The sequence below is a fragment of the Lithobates pipiens genome, unplaced genomic scaffold (assembly GCF_037356315.1).
Source record: "Lithobates pipiens isolate NorthernLeopardFrog02 unplaced genomic scaffold, aLitPip1_a1.2 Scaffold_8, whole genome shotgun sequence".
Taxonomy (NCBI): Eukaryota; Metazoa; Chordata; class Amphibia; order Anura; family Ranidae; genus Lithobates; species Lithobates pipiens.
Genome location: NW_027507903.1, coordinates 377848387 through 377864399, shown reverse-complemented (window position 1 = coordinate 377864399; position 16013 = coordinate 377848387). Strand labels below are relative to the sequence as shown.

The following is a 16013-nucleotide window of genomic DNA, read 5'->3' as shown; positions in this document are numbered from 1 at the left end:
CGAGGTTTTCAAGATTAGTTTGCACTAGAATTGAGCTGGGGTATGTTAATTGAACGCCTAAATAAGGAAGAAAAGAATTGGTGGCCCACGTAAAAGAGATCCTCGCCGAGATCGTAGAAACGGTTTGGTGGTCTAGGCCAACATTAAGCATGAGAGATTTAGAATGATTTATCTTATACATGGAGACAGCACTGAAGGAATCTAATGTATGTTGAACCTCGGGGAGTGAATTTAACGGGTCTGTAAGTGCATAAATGACATCATCAGCGTAAATGCCAATCTTGTGTTCCGTGTCTCCAACTGTAATACCATAGATTTGGGAGTTTCGTCCTGATGGTCTGTGCTAGGGGTTCCATTGCTAGGGCAAAAATTAAAGGGGACAAGGGGCAGCCTTGCCTTGTTCCGTTGGTAATTTGGAAAGGGTTCGAGATAATTCCCGAGGTCCATACACGTGCACTAGGCTGTGAGTATAGTCCCAGGACGGCCGACAGGAAGGTGCCTGATATCCCGACATTCCGGAGGACTGCCTCCATATATGGCCAGGAGACTCTGTTGAACGCCTTCTCTGCGTCCAGGGAAAGGAAGAGAGAAGGCGTTCGCTCACGTTCGACCCATTGAATAAGGTCAATAAATCGCCTAGTGCCATCTGCCGTCCTGGGACGAAGCCCACTTGGTCGCGGTGGATTAGGTCAGGGAGAACCGTGGCGAGTCGTTGAGCTAGAAGTTTGGCATACAGTTTGGTGTCTGTGTTGAGAAGCGAGATGGGGCGGTAATTAGCTGTGTTATCTGGAGACTTCCCGGGTTTAGGAATAGTAACTACGAGTGCTTCTAGAGACTCCTTCGGGACATGTCCTGTGGCTGTAAATTGGTTATAAGTTCTGCAGAGATAAGGGACAATGATATCAGCATAGCGTTTATAATATTCATTGGTGATACCGTCTGGGCCCGGGGCTTTATGTAGGGGAAGCTTCCTAATGAGTTGATGTATCTCCTCAGGGAGGAAGGGAGCCGACAAAAGGTCAAGTTGTTCAGGGGTTATCGTAGGGAGCGAGATGGGTGCTAAGAACTTGGTGATATCTGCTTGGGTGGGGGGGGGGGGAGGAGTCAGTGTCCGTGAGGTTGTAGAGAGCGTGATAGAAGTTACTAAATTCTTTTGCAATATCAAGAGGGTTGGAAATGCGTGTTTTTTGAGAGGTTGTCAAGAAGGAGATTTTTTTGTTGGTCAATTGTCGTTTTAGTTGTTTGGCCATGTAGGCAGTCGGTTTGTTGGCTGAGGAGTACGATTGCAGTTTGAGGCGCTTTATATAGTAGTCGAATTTTAGGTGGAGGTGCTCGCTGAGTTTAGACCTGAGAATTTTTAATTCTGTGTAAATTTTATCTGAGGGGGATGTTTTATTAATGTTTTCTAGTGCACATATTTGTTGGAGCATGGATACCATAGTGGCTGCACGGGTCTTTTTCTGATGCGCCCCGAGTTTTATAAAGAGACCTCGTAGGCAGGCTTTGTGAGCATTCCAGATGATGGCATGGTCATTAACGGAGTTCTCATTAGTCTGGAAATACGACAGAATTTCTGAGTGTATTTGTGAGGCAAGCTTAGGGTCATTAAGGAGAGAGGAGTTCAATCTCCAGAGAGTATGTCTGGGTGTCTGTGACAAAGGGGCTAGTTTGATGGTGACTGGGGCGTGGTCGGACGACAAAATAGTTCCTATACAGGAGTCAGTTATTGACTGTAGTAGATGTTTATCCGTGATAATTAAGTCTATTCTGGAATAGGACTGGTGGGGGGAGGAAAAGAAGGTGTATTTCTGAGCTGTGTACATCTCCACGAGTCCTAGAGGTCCTCGCGTGCAAGCATGTTGGCCAAGGCGGGGGGTCTGCGTTTAGTGGGGGAGGTTGAGTCCAATAAGGGATCTGATAGCCCATTAAAGTCCCCACACATGACTAGAGCTGAGGATCTGTAAGAGGTTAGGTTGGCCATGAGGGTTGTAAAGAATTTCTTTTGTGCTACATGAGGGGCATATAAATTAACAATGGTTAGGGGGCGGGCATTCACTGTGGCCGATAAAATTTTGTACCTTCCCTCTTCATCTATTTCAGATTGATGTAGAACAAAGTCGACCGAGGCACTGACAGCTATCATCACCCCTCTTTGTTTGCATAGGGCATTCGCAAAAAAGGTGTGAGGGTAGCATTTATTGGAACAGGAGGGGGGTTAGACTTGGAGAAGTGAGTCTCCTGGACGCAGAGAATGTCAGCGCGGAGGGTGAACACCTCCTTCAAGAGAAGGCTACGTTTAAAAGGGGAGTTGAGGCCTTTTGCGTTTATAGTAGATATTGTGAGAGCCATACCTGCAGGGAAGACAATGGGGGGGGGGGGGGGGGGATGCTCAGAAAGAGACTACTCCTGCAAACACAAACAAGAAAAATAAAACAGTAACTTTCAAATACATTCTCTGATCAATGGTGTGTAAATATAATACACAGTAAGGGGTCAACAATATCAACCGAGTAGGGGTTATGGGGGGTAAAACCGTAATAGTATGGGTATCTCATTGTATGCTTAGCACACTCTAACCTGGGGGGTGTAAAAAGGTGTATAAACAATACCGTTATTTAAGTTCAAGTAAACAAAGGCAAATAGAAGTAAGCGTGTATACTTGCAGAGGTCATTCCAACCAAGGCAGAGAGAACATTGTAAGGACTGGGTCCATCAGAAATCTAAGCGTCGCGGTCTTGATGAGAAGATGCCTCCTTTCCAGCAGGGAGTGATGAGAGATGTTCATTAGTGCGGCCAGCGTCTCTGGGGGGTAGTGGGAGGAAACCCCAGTTGGTTAACTTCTTGTAGCCATCTTTAGGATTGAGAATGGGGATCACTTGCTGTTGGTAGTTCACCAAAAGTATCTTGGGGAAACCCCACCTGTAGGTAATCTTCTTCTGTTGCATAATGGAAGTGACTGGAGAGAAGGCTTTACGTAGCTCCATTGTCGCAGGGGAAAGGTCCGTAAATAGCTTGACATTTGCATAGGGGGGAGGCAGAGATTTTGAGAGTCTGGATGTAGCCAGAATTTGTTCCTTGATGTGGAAGAAGTGAATTCGGGCCAGGATGTCTCTGGGGACGTCATCAGGTAGGTGAGTGGGTTTGGAAATCCTGTGGGCTCGATCAATTAAGACGTCGTTGTTGCTTAGATGTGGCATCAGCGTTGTGAATAGTTGTTGCAGGTACGGGACAATATCAGGTGTCTTAATGGATTCTGGGATCCCTCTAAATTTCATATTGTTTCGCCTGGCGCGGTCTTCCAAAGCCGCCATTTTTAACTTTAGGCAAAGAATTTCTGCGGAATGGTGGTCATGTGCATCTAGCTTTTCATTGTGGGCTTTGGAGTAATCATGTAATGTTTCTTCTATGGCGTCTGTTCTCTCCTCCAGACAGTCCACTCTGTCATGGAATTGTGACATTGAGAATTGAAGCTTTCTGTGGAGGTCTTTCTGGAGTGTTAACAACATGGCTTTTAGCATAGCCTCAGACACTGGGTTGTCTGACACTGGGACTGCAGCTAATGAGGGGGTCTGGTCAGCGATCTGTCCTCCTGCTACTACTGCAGACCACAGCTGCTTCTTAGCATGGGGCTCTTTACATGGGGATTGAGCTGGAGATGAAGCCAGTCTCTTACCTCTATCTGAGTGAGGTGTCTCCAGAGGTGCTGGTGGCGGTGGCAGGGTGTCCATCTCGTTCCCATGAGCAGTGGAGCATCCCTCCGCTGAGCGCTGGGAGTGTGGCGGCCTGGTAGAGCAAGGGGGGCTGGGCGAGACTCGGCGAGGGATCCCTGTGCCGGCGCCATCTTGGGCTGCCTGCATAGCGGCGGCCGAATAATAGTGTGTCAGGCGGCGCGGTGCAGGGGGCTTCTGCCGCTTCTTCGACATGCCCCGGAGTCCTTGAGGTGTCACCAAGGTGTTGCCTAGGTGGGGGAAATAGTTGCCTTGAGTAGCCCTTCTCCCCGCCGTGGAACGGAGCTGCAGAGCTAAGCGGCCATCTCATTCGGCCGTAAGCCATGCCCCTCCACTTAGCACTTTTTTAGCTGTACAGGCAGGGTTTTTTTGAAGATAGGGCAACACTATTCACTTTTAATAATCTGCTAGATCTGTGATTTCATTCACATGTGCTTCTGGCTTCTCTGTTCACTTATGGGTGTTGCATGCTCTACTGTGGATTTATATCCTTTTTTCTTCTTTTACTTCCTGGCTCGCCTCCCCATTTGCTTCCCTATATATATATATAGTGCTCAGAGCAGCGCTCCTTGCCTGAGCAATTTCACAGTTCTCTGAGAGTCTGTTCCCTTTTTATCATGTGTTCTGTATATGATTCCCGTGTACTGACTCCAGCTTTGTCTATTGTTTATGCTTGTCTGCCACCTTCCCTGACCTCAGCTTGTTCCTGGATCCTCTCTTGTCTCCTGTCAACTGTACTCTGTACACACAAGTTATCTCCGTATCAGGGGTACCTGTGGGCTGCGACCTTGTTCCAGCTTGCTGCAAGTCCATCCCCACCATCAGGGGCCCTGGTGAAGAAGCAGGCTGGGGCTTAGACGCTAATCCCTGTGGAACCGCAGTTTGGCATTCTACATGGGCACACTACCACAGAAACCTGACAGTTTCCTTGGGCCTCTAAGAGAGAAGCCTCAGCCTCTACATGAGCAACTTCTGTGTTTGGTCCAGAGAGTTGACCTCTAGCATCCCCATCAAGAGCGGATCATGCATCGTTTAAAGGAATTTACATCCCATTTGGACCGGTTGCAAGTTGTGACCACTTCTCCTTCTGTTCCCACTGCTGCTCCTGCTCCTGCTCCTGCTGCTCCGGCTTCCATTGTTCCTTGCATGTCAAGCAGTCCCTCAGAACTCCAGCTGCCTCCGTCACCTCATTTTTCTAGTGCATTGCTACCCCCACAGGACCTGCTGGTGAATATAGGTATTTCCCACCCTGCACAGTCAGGCACACACAATTCTCCACACACGATGGTGTCAGGAATCAGTCCTTGCAGCTTTATTTATTTTTTTGTTTTTTTTTTTGTTTTTTGTGGAGTTGAACTTGGATAGGGGATAGAGTATTCTGGGATGCCCACTTGATCAGCACACAAATACTGTAATTCTTCAGGGACATAAACTATATGCACACAGTATATTTACTTCTACCTTCAGCACAATATTGCTTGTAGAACTACATCTCCCAGGACTAGCTAGCACTGTAAGGATAATCCAACAGAGTCACAGATCTGTAGCAAATGCCCTTTTGCAGGCAGAAACCACGTGCCCCTTTGGTATGGTAGCAGAAAAGAAGTCCCAGTGCTTAGCTGTCCTATTCCTGTGGCTACTGATCCCAGCACCACCTCTTCAGGCACTACCAGCCCACCTGGCTACATCTGCCCCTTTCACTAGCCCTCCTGGCTAAGACTCCACATTCCTCCCAGACCGACTTTACACCCAGTTCCTTCAGGCATGCCTCTCAGTCCTCTGACTGTGCACTCAGCAGCCCTCCTGGCTTTCTTCCTCCTTGGAGTTTTTCCCAGCAGTGTCCTCCTGTTCTCTCCTTACTCCCATGCCTTTTGGTCGGGATCCCCCTGTGTGTCTTGAAGAGGGGTCCCTTCCGCACCCTAGCACAGGCTTGAGTTTGCCCCCCCAGATCAGGGAGTTACTCTCAAAGGCCTCCGACAGCCAACACTCCATTCTCCAGCTTCTACCCAAACTCCCCAACTGGCCTGACCCTGAATATTTGAGGGGGCCTGCCCCCTACCAGCCCATCTGTTGGGGATTGATCTGCCCTTTGCTGCCAGCTGAGCCTGCACAAATGTACCTATTCTAGTAAGAACCTAACTCTAGCAATGCTAGGGGGTGCTGAAATCACCCACCACCCCCCCCCCCCAACCTGTAGCCTGTCCCCACGGCTGAGAATGTACAAAAAAGAATGCTTCTGGGCCCAGGAGCAAGGGAATCCCATATAAAACAGTTTTAGAAGGGGAAGAGGGAACAAACTGAAACAGGGCTGTAATACAAATAAATAGTCCTTGCAGCCAACATATACAGAAAATGCCAGAGCACCTTACTCTTTAGGGAAGTCCTCCACCGGCTGGAACATGTTGAACATTGATAGCAGGGTGAGCAGCTGCCTACAGCGAAATCTGCAAAACAAGAAAAGCACAATATACAAAATCCTACTACTATTATCTGACTAACTGTACACAGGTTCTGTCAGCAGGGGGTTATGATCCCACTGACAGAACAAATAGCAAAGCACACATTTGTTTTTTCTATAAGCAGGGGTTATGATCCTTCTGGCAGAAACATAAACAGGTGCAGCAAAAGTCCTCTTTAGGGAAAAAAAAGTCTCTAGTGGGAGTGGCCTCTCCCTTGGTCATCAGGCTCTTCTCAAAGGGGTTAGTGTCCAGATCTAGGCCTCCCCCGAGTCCATCAGAGGGGACAGTCCATCCATCTGGTGTGGGTCAGGGTGGCAGGCTGAAAAAACTAACAGAAAAGCAAAGCACAGGCAGCAATCGCCCAGCTGTCCATTTAGTGATCTCCGCCTGTGAGCTGTACACTTCAGCAGTCCTTTACACATTGAGATTTGAATCCAGTAGTCTTCTCATACTGAGATTGAAACAGAGTGGTTCCTAGAAGGCTATCCTGTCTTCAGGACCACCACTCTGTCTTTGTGGATTTCGCTCCCCAGCCGCCATTCCTTTTGAATATGCTGAAACCGGGGTGGCTGGGTGGTTGAGGATCTGTTAAAAAAGATCTTTTCCAAAACAACTTTCAGGACAGCCACCCAAGAGATCATGGCTCCACCTCCCACAGGAAACATCTCCTCCATCAGAGCTTTTTAAGGGAAGTCTCCACGCAGCCTCCTCGGTTTCTTGTGTTTCCTCCAACCTGGAGGAACACCTCTGGTGGGGGTCATGATCTCTGGGGTGGTCCTGGAGGTTTTTTTTTCTCTCACCTACATTTTTTTTTCTTTTCAGGAGCTGGTCCTCCCATTTGTCTCCTGGTGTGGATGGTCCCAAGGGCTCTCTCTCTCCCTTCTGTGCTCGGGGAGAGCCAGGATGTCGGAGGTTCTGTTCCCTGGTCAGAGTGACGGCTGCATCAGTTTGAATCTCTCGCGTGCAGCGTGTGCTGCATTGCGGGAGATCGGTCGTTCGTCTTGGGCGACCAAGAGAGCTCGGCCACATCCTTCAGGAATGGGGGCGGGACTTCCAGCGGGCTTCCACATTTCCTGGTGCTGGAACGCAGGAGGAGAGAGGAGGACCAACTGGAGCCTTATTTCCGGTTCTGTCGGGGGCAGCAGTGTTTTTTAATCCGGGACCGGCGGCGGTGGTTCTGTGCGATGGAGAGCAATACAGACAAGGGGGCAAGCCAAGGCACCAGCAAGGTGAAGATAGGAGCTGTGCTCTGATGCTCTGGATCCTGTGCTCCTGTGTGTGGGGGGGGTGTGTTCACCCTTTGTCAGGAACCATGAAACAGACAGAGACAGAAGTACAATCAAATCACACTTGTTTATTAATAAAAATAAAAAGGTAAATAGGAAAAAGCGTAGTCAAGCATAGCCAGATCGGGTAGTCAGCCAGTCCAAAGTTTATAAACCAGATCGGGTAATCAGCCACTCCAGACATCAGGGATCCAAGGAGAGCAACTGCAAGCAGGATAGAAGCCAGGAGGGATGTCAGCAAGCCAGTCTTGAAACAAACAGCAGGAGATGGTTTCTAGTGATGTGACCAACGCGAAGGCAAAGGAAAGAGTGAGCTGGAAGGCTTTAAATAGGTAGGTCAGATGAGCATCATTGGGAACAGCTGGCAACTGTGGAAAGATAAGAGAGCTGGCAATTAGCCGACAGCTGTGCGGCCAGCTCAGAGGAGGAAGGGCTAAGCCAGCCCTGACAGTACCACCCCCCCCCCAATGTCCCCTCTCCCTCGGAGGTCCACCGGGCTTGAGGGGAAACTGCCTATGGAACTCACGGAGGAGGACAGGGGCATGTACGTCAGAGGATGAAACCCAGGAGCGTTCCTCCGGACCGTACCCCTTCCAATGCACCAGGTACTGTATGCGCCCACGGAACCTACAGGAGTCAACAATGGATTGTACCTCATACTCCTCATGATTCTCAACCTGAATAGGGTGAGGACGTGGCACCGAGGTGTTAAATTGGTTACAGACCAACGGTTTCAATAAGGAGACATGAAATACATTTGAGATGCGCATACTAGGAGGAAGGTCCAATAAACCGAAGTGCAAACTTCAGTGAGGGAACACGAAGCCAGAGGTTGCAAGATGACAGCCAGACCCTGTCGCCAACCTGGTAGAAAGGCGCAGGCAGGCGTCTGCGGTCAGCATGGAGATTGTGCCTATCATTAGCATGACACAAAGCCTCCTGGACTTGTACCCAAGTGGAACGAAGACCACGGAGATGCTCCTCTAACGCAGGAATACTCTGCAGACAAAAGATTCAGGCAACAAGGAAGGTTGGAAACCATAATTCGCCATAAATGGAGACAAGCGGGAGGCATAATTCAAGGCACTGTTGTGAGCAAACTCTGCCCAAGGTAATAGGTCAGACCAGTTGTCATGATGGTCAGAGATATAGCAACGTAGGAATTGCTCCAAGGACTGATTGGCTCGTTCTGCAGCCCCATTAGATTGCGGGTGATATGCAGAAGAGAACACAAGCTGGATTCCCAACTGTGCACAAAAGGCTCGCCAGAACCTGGAGACAAACTGACTGCCCCTGTCCGAGACAATCACCTTGGGTAGCCCATGTAAGCGAAAGATCTCCCGAGCAAAAATGGAAGCCAGTTCCTTAGAGGTGGGCAACTTCTTAAGTGGAATACAATGACACATCTTTGAGAACCGGTCAACCACCATAAGGATAATAGTGTTGCCTTGGGAGTTGGGCAATTCCACAATGAAATCCATAGACAGGTGAGTCCAGGGCCTCTCTCCATTGGGTATGGGTTGTAGGAGGCTCACTGGAAGGTGTCACGGAGTCTTACTCTGAGCACACATGGGACAGGCAGCTACGAAGGCAGTAACATCAGCCCGTAGACTAGGCCACCAGAATTGTTGGGAGATGGCCCAAATTAGTTGATTCTTCCCAGAATGGCCAGCTGCCTTGGGAGAATGGTAAGTCTGGAGTTCTGCAGTACGGAGACTCTCTGGGACAAAGCAGCGGTCACAAGGTATATCAGGAGAAGCATGGACCTGAGCAGCAAAAATGTTGTCACCCAAAGGAGAAGTAAGACTGGTGCGAACCATAGCCAAGATACGATCAGGAGGAATCATAGGAACCGGAACCGACTCCGACTTGGAAGTGGAGGAAAATTGTCGTGACAAGGCATCAGCCCTTACATTCTTAGTACCGGGTAAGAATGAGACAATGTAATTAAAGCTCAACAAGAAAAGAGCCCATCGCGCCCTTCTGGGAGAGAGTCTCAGACAAGAATGTAAGATTCTTATGGTCAGTAAGAATAAGAACAGGCACAGTGGTACCTTCAAGGAGATGTCTCCATTCTTTCAGGGCTAAAATGATCGCCAACAGCTCTCGGTCACCAATCTCATAATTGCAACAATTTCTTGGAAAAGTAACCACACTGATGCATATCGCTCTCAGAGTTAGGACGTTGAGACAGAAGGGCGCCAACTCCAGTCTCAGAAGCATCAACTTCTAGGATAAAAGGCAATGTAGGATCAGGATGTGCCAACACAAGAGCAGAAACAAAGGCAGCCTTGAGAGTCTCAAAGGCCTTAATGGACTCCGTAGACCAACTCTGTGGGTTACCGTCCTTTCTGGTCATATCAGTCAGAGGCTTGACCAGAGACAAAAAGTTACGAATAAACTTCGGATAGTAGTTGGCAAAGCCCAGGAAACGCTGCAGAGGACATAAACCCATGGGTCGAGGCCACTGGGCCATCCGCTCCATAGACCAAAAGATCTTCCTGCCATAAGTAAAGAAGGAGAAGCTGGTACAGGGGGTAGCCCATCTACAATGCAATCAGCCCCGATTCTTCACGAGGGTCATGTCGGTTCTGGGGACTCTGACTTCCTCTATTCCGGCGGTCCAATGGGCAAGGCATCACTTCAGGCCTCTTCAGGCCTTCCTACTAAGGGTCTGGGATCGTCAACAGAGTTCTCTAGACGATTTGGTAAGGATTCCCACCTCGGTAAGAAGAGGTCTTTGGTGCTGGAGAGCGCAAGGGGTGCTTTCGGAAGGCCTGTTGTGGTCCTTCCCAGTCCAGGTGCGGCTGACAACCGACGCCAGCGCCTGGTGTTGGGGGGCCCATGAGGACACCCAGTGGGTCCAGGGCACATGGTCAGTGGAAGAGGCAGAGAGGTCTTCAAATTGGAGGGAGCTGAAGGCAGTAGAAAGGGCAATGTTGGCCTTCTCAGACGTTGTGCAGAAGCAACACATCCAGATCCTTTCAGACAATGCCACAGCGGGGGCATATTTGAACAGACAGGAAGGAACAAGAAGCAGGGCACTTCAGGGTCTAGCATGAAGTATCCTGGGCTGGGCAGAGCAGTTTACTCGATCCGTGTCAGCGATCCACCTTAAAGGGTATTTAAATGAAAAAGCAGACTTCCTCAGCAGGAACCAGGTCCTAGAGGCAGAGTGGCAGTTGAATCCGGAGGTCTTCAGACTGATCGTGGAGAGATGCGGTCAGCCAGAGGTAGATCTCTTTGCCACTCAGGAAAATGCCCAGGTCCCTCTTTTCTTCTCCCTGAACAGGCACGAGAGGTCGTTTGGAGTTGATGCCTTAGCTCACAGCTGGAATTTTTGCCTTTGCTATGCCTTTCCCCCGTTTTAGTTCCCCGGGTGTTAGGCAAAATCCCCGGGTGTTAGGCAAAATCAGAAGACAAGAAGCAGGGGTAATTCTGATCTCCCCCTTTTGGCCCAAAAGAATGTAGTTCTCGCCCATTCTGCAGATGCAGCAAAGACCGTTCTGGCATCTGCCCCTAAGAGAAGATCGCCTCCGGCAGGGCCCTCTCGTCCATCAAGATCTGGCAAAACTAAGACTCACGGCTTGGTTTCTGAAGAGCAACTTTTGAAGAAGGGGTTCTCAGATAAGTTGGTTGCTACCCTGTTGTCCAGTAGGAAGAAGGTCACCAGGGCAATATACTTCAAATACTGGAAAGTGTTTAATTCCTGGTGCAGGACTTCAGCTAGGTCACCAAGACAGATTGCTTCAGTTCTGGAATTCCTACAGGAAGGACCAGATAATAAATTAGCAATCAGCACCCTAAAAGTGCAGGTAGCTGCTCTAGGTGTCTTTTTGGAGAAATCTTTGGCATCAGACCCTCTAGTAGTCAGGTTCTTTAGAGCTCTGTCTCGTTCTAGGCCTGTCGTATCTAGAAACTGCCCAGGCTGGGACCTGTCTACTGTCCTGCAGGCCCTGACCAAGGGTCCTTCCGAACCTATTGTTTCAGCCTCCCTGAGATGGATTACTTTGAAAACCGTTTTCACAAGTCCATGAGTTGCAGGCACTATCAATCGGGGAGCCGTTTTTTTTGTTTTTCCGGACAGAATAATCCTTAAAACAGACCCTCATTTTTTAGCCAAAGTGGCATCATTTCAAAATCGTTTCCAGGAGATGATTCTACCTACATTCTGCTCTGATCAATCGGGTAAGAAAGAAAAGGATTTCCATACCTTGGATGTTAAGTTATGTAGAAGCCACTAAAGACTTTAGACAGTCGGATGCACTTTTTGTTTCATTTTCCGGTACTAGAAAGGGAAAGCAGGTGTCCAAAGGGACCATAGCCAAATGGCTGAGAATGGCGATTTCGGAAGCATATTCCTGTGCGGGTCAGAGGAGTCCAGTGAGCACTCGGGCTCATTCCACAAGGGCTACGGCGGTGAGTTGGGCAGAGAAGGCTGGCGCCACCCCTGAACAGATATGTAAGGCTGCTACCCGGTCAAGTCTAATGACCTTTGCCCGCCATTACAGATTAGATCTTTTATCGGCTGGGTATCAGGCTTTTGGAAGGAAAGTCTAAGAGGCTGTTGTCCCGCCCTGAATAGAGTAAGTCTCGGTAATCCTCTCGGGTGGCTGTCCTGAAAGTTATTTTGGAAAATTCAAGTTAGACTTACCGGTAACTTGTTTTCCAGTAGACTTTCAGGACAGCAATAACCCACCCTGTGGTATATGTGATTTGCTGTAATACTATGATATAACTGTCGCTTGTGTGTTGTAGCAGGGGTTGGAGAGTCTCTACAAACAACTGAGGAGGCTGCGTGGAGACTTCCCTTAAAAAGCTCTGATGGAGGAGGTGTTTCCTGTGGGAGGTGGAGCCATGATCTCTCGGGTGGCTGTCCTCAAAGTCCACTGGAAAACAAGTTACCGGTAAGTCTAACTTGAATTTTTAACGCTGACAAGGGTTCCTGCAGCTTCTCCGGTCCCCCCAGGAGGATATGGTACATCTAACACCTCGGACTTGACTTCTTCCTGGACCATGGAGCCTCCCAAATCCCAGTCTTCCTCTGAGCTACAGTGTGACGACCAGTACGCTATCTCATCTTCCAGGGGCCAGAATTCTGCCTACAGAACCTCAATCTATGGCCCTGTCTCTACCTTCTCTCTCCTTTTGGCTCACCTAAGGGCACATCTCCCTCCTTCACTGGCTCCTTTCTGGTGGGGTTGGCAGAGCACATAGGCGCAGCTCGCATTTCAGGGACATTCTATGGTTCCTGCTGGGCAGTACTCAGTTACCAGGTCCCCGACTGGGCTGCAGGCCACTGCAGAACTCCAACTCTCTTCCCCGATGTCACTGATTAGGGAAGTCACCAGACTCCAACTCAACCCTACCTTGCTCGAATGATCCAAGGCCCTTACCGTGACTTCCAATAGTATAGTAGAAACAATCCTGATTGCAGCTTCACTTGATAGTACTGTGGCCCCTGCTCGCTGTATACTAGCTGGGTAAACCGCTCATCACAATTCCCACACTGGACCCAGGCACTGACCACCAAGTTCGTATCTGGCTGTTAGAGAACTATTAATTCCTGTCCGGTGTGCACTTGTGTGAATGCACGCGTGGGCATCTGCAGATGCCTGGGTGCATCAATGCGCATGCGCCGCAGACTGCATGCACGTACAGGAGCGCACCCCTAAATACCAATTGGTGCCAGACGGCCTATTTAAGGAATTGCTCTGACCCCAGACCATTGCTGACTGGTCTTCAGCTGTTCCCTAATACCTGAATCCTGCTATTTATCCTGCTATTATCCTGCTTGATACCTGTTGACGAACCTGGCTTGCCTAGAAACTGCTTCTGGATCCTGTTCTTGCTCTGATTACTGGTTTCTGATACTAGCTTCCCATCTGACTCTGCTTCTGCCTACTGCCTTGTACCGTGCTGTCCGCCTTTTACCAGATCCGGCTATCCTTGTGACCTTGCTTCTGTCTGCTGCCGTGTACCTCGCTGCCCACCTGTTACTGGACCCGGCTATCCCTGGGACCCTACTCTTACCTTCTGTGCTACTCCTCATTCTCAGAGCATCTGCATCTGCAATCAAGGTCCTGTGACCCGCTGCGACTTCTTGCTGCAAGTCTACCAGGAACCTTATATCGCCTAACATTTCACCACTGTTTCTGTGGAGTGCTTCGCTCATTCCAGCTGATCCTTGGCGCATGAGTACCTATCCTGACCTGACGGTTCTCCTGCCCTTCCAAGATCACACCCTCTGCTGCTAGTCTTTGGGTCCACATCTACAGGCACTTGTGTTCCTCCTGGCCTTTGGTTCCCTCTGTTCCACTTCCAGCAGGACCAGGGCTGGAGGTACAAGAGAGGCCGACCTCATCATTTCAGTTTCCACACAGGTATGTAACAGTACCAGTCAGCCAGTAATGGAGTCTGAAAGGGTGGCTATGAAGGACATTTTCTTTGATGTTTCCCCCAAAGACATCTTATGAGATACTGTCTCAGTGACAGGGGAAAAAATCCCTACTTCACCCTGTCTTCTTTTCCAGAAAACTAACTGTCCCAGATAGAAACTATGACGTTGGTGACTGGGAGTTACTTGTTATCAAATCTGCCCTTTTTGAAGGAGCGGCACATCCTATTCTTGTGTTCACCGATCACAAGAACCTATCTAAGATCAGCCAAGAGACTAAGACCCCGCCAGGCCAGATGGACCCTCTCTTTTGCAAGATTCTGATTCCACATTACCTATCAGCCTGGATCTAAGAGCAGGAAGCCTGACACCCTTTCCCATATGTTCCAAGACACTGAGGTTCCCCCTGAGCCTGATACCATTTTACCTGCTAAAAATTTTCTTCTGTTACAGAGTGATCTCATCTCTCAAATCAAAACAGCAGTTCAGAACCATCTCAGGAACTCCACCTTCCGCCGAAAGAGGGTCTCTGTTTTCTTGGCAAGCAGATCTTCGTTCCTGAGCATCTACGGACAGCAGTTCTTTAGGTGTGCCATGATCACCCCTTGGCAGGGCATTTTGGATCTCATGAGACTTCAAATTTGGGTCTTTGCTCCTTCTGGTGGCCAGACTTCGTACAAAATTGCAGGGACTACATTAAGCCTTGCACAACATGTCTTCAAAATAAGACTGATAGGGCCAAGAATTGGGGTATGTTGGAGCCTCTTCCTGTTCCTGATAAATTATGGACTATGATCACCATGGATTGTTGAACTACCCCCATTCGAAGGCTTCACCGCCATTTTTGTGATTGTGGATCGATTATCCAAAATGGTCCACTTTGTGCCCCTGAAAGGCACCCCTTCTGCTGCAGAGACTGATGCTTCTTTTTATCAAGGAAGTTGTACTCCTACACGGTATTCCTGCCAACATTACCTCAGACCGAGGGGTACATAAGGAAATCCTTATGTGAAGTTCTGGGCATCTGCATACCATCCTCAGACTAACTGTCAAACAGAGCAGACAAACCAGACCCTGGAATTTCCGTTGCTTTTCCTCGTTTGCACAAGATGACTGGGCCTCTCTTTTGCCATTAGCAGAGTTTGCCTACAATAACTCTATTCATTCTGCAATCAAACTCCCTTTTTTGCAAACTATGGGCTAGGATGGGAAGGATAGGTGAACTATCCTTCTTGCCTGATGTTCACAGGAATCTTCAGTTCTGGCAGTACAGGCTCGTCGGGTGTTCTGGAGATCCAACAACCAACTCTTGCAAGAAACCATCACTAAATCCCAGGAAAGTAATAAAAGGTTCTATGATAAGAGGAGAAGGGGTAATCTAGACCTTAAATCGGGGGATAAAGTATGGCTTTCCACTACGAACCTAAAGTTGGTTTGTCCTTCTAATGTCGCGTACACACGACCGGACTTTCCATCGGAATGAACTCGGACGGACTTTTTGACTGACTTTTCGACGGAGTTCCACTGGAGTTCCGCTGAAACGGACTTGCCTACACACGATCAAACCAAAGTCCGATCATTTAACGCAATGAAGTATGATGGGACTGGAAAAAGGAAATTCAATAGCCAGTAGCTAATAGCTGCCTTTGTGTCCTTGTTGGTCCGTCAGACCTGCATAAGATGAGCAGTTTTCTCAATAGGAACTGGTTCCAGCGGAAAGATTTGAAACATGTTCTATTTCTAAAGTCCGTCCGATTTTTCGACAGAAAAGGTCAGATGAAGCCCACACACGATTGAATTGTCCATTGGATTCGTTCGGTCAGAACTTTGCGGTCAAAAAGTGCAGTTGTGTGTACAAAGCATAAGAAATTAGGACCAAGGTACATTGGTCCATTACCAGTAAAGTAGAGGACCAATGCTGTTGCCTTTGAGCTCAAACTGCCGGCAAGTTTGAGGATTCACCCGGTGTTTCATGTATCTCTCTTAAAACGATCCGTGGCTAACTCCTTCCCTGATCAAGAACCTGAGATTCCTCCCTCATTGTATGTTGAAGGAAACAAGGAATTTGAGGTTGAAGCCGTTCTGGATTGCCGGAAGAGAAGGGGTCAAACCCAGTTTTTGATTAAATGGAGGGGTTATGGCC

General features: G+C 48.7%; 1 protein-coding gene across 4 annotated transcripts in view; it reads left to right on the top strand.

Moving 5' to 3' along the window:
- The window catches only part of LOC143964080 (A disintegrin and metalloproteinase with thrombospondin motifs 2-like), a 1751863-nt gene that overhangs the window by 1218995 nt on the left and 516855 nt on the right, over window positions 1–16013 (top strand). The gene's annotated exons all lie outside the window — the stretch shown is intronic.